This window comes from Sorghum bicolor, chromosome 1 (genome assembly GCF_000003195.3).
Source record: "Sorghum bicolor cultivar BTx623 chromosome 1, Sorghum_bicolor_NCBIv3, whole genome shotgun sequence".
In the NCBI taxonomy this organism is placed as follows: Eukaryota; Viridiplantae; Streptophyta; class Magnoliopsida; order Poales; family Poaceae; genus Sorghum; species Sorghum bicolor.
Window position 1 is genome coordinate 4,102,103 of NC_012870.2, and position 1,386 is coordinate 4,103,488.

Below are 1,386 nucleotides of genomic sequence, written 5' to 3' on the forward strand. Positions count from 1 at the left end.
CGGGCATACTTAATGCTCCGGCCCGCGTGCGTGTGTCAGGCGGCGGGTGGCGTCCTCGCGCTCGACGCCCTCCGGTTCGCGTGAGGCTGTTCCGTATTCGACGGTAACTAACGCTCGACGCCTGATCGATTCGCTCGACGCTATTTCCGTCTTCGAGGTTGCGGCCGTCGATAGCGGCGCATACGCGAGATTAGAGCGTCGAATTGGGGGTCTCGACCCGCGTACGGACAATCTCGTACTGCGTATCGCTGAGGGTACCCCTTACCGATACCCTCGACAACGGTGATGCAAGGCTAGATCACAATGGGTGTCAACTGCAAGAGGTGAAGGAAGTTGGTTGCTAGGGGAGGGGAGCATCGCGAGCATGGGATAGTGATAATGGGTGGCAACAACAAATTTGATGGTGGGTGCTTGTAGAAACACGATAGGATTGAGGGCGTGGTGGAGCATTGACCAACAACAACTTGGGTAGTGATGGGCCATTTGACATATCCCATCCACCATCATAAATATCATGTGTTAGATGGGGCTAAGACCAAGAGAGATGGCAAGTGCAGGGCAGGTCAGTAGCAACCATCGACTGTGGGATACGTGGAGGAGGCTTGTTGGTAGGGGTAAGAGTGGGGAATCATGTCTCGAGTTACAGTAGCAACAGAGTGTGCTACGGTGGTGGATCTAATGGCAGATGCAACCAGATATAAGGAGGGCATAAAAGGAGTTTGTTTTCCCTTTTAGTAGTGTTTTTGTTTCTCGTAGCTCTAGTTGTATAGCATACTGAGGCGCTCTCCACTCTTGTTATTTTATCATAGGAAAACTCTTGTTGTCCTTTTGGGTTAAAAGCATTGTGATCCATAGTACATGAATATGGTGACCCAACAAGCAACAATTTAATCCATTCCTAGATAGTTTACTATGTAATTGGATCTAGCCATTCGGCACATCAGACCTAATGATATGTTTCATAACTCTATTGCTATCCATTGATCAACCATTCACCAATCTTTTTGATGTATGTAAGAGCATAGTTAAATAAAGTAACAAATGAAGTTATTTGAACACTAAGTGTTTTTGAAGGTGCGTGAATTCATGAGTTTTAGTTTGTACTAATTTACCTTGTGATTCATGCTTTGAAAATGGCTAGCTCCTATGATGAGGTTAGGATTAAGATTTTAGGTTATGATGGTGGGTATTTTCTAGAAAAATATTTGTCTTAGAGGGAGGCATCAATGCTAGGGGTGGAACTAGAATTTGAGTATTTTTTTGGGGGGGAGGGTGTTGGCAATACCGACAAAAATCACATATGAAATAAATATACGGGCACACATATATTTTTGAATTGAAAAGGGTATTGATAATAACCAAATTAAGATTTGTTTTATGATATAA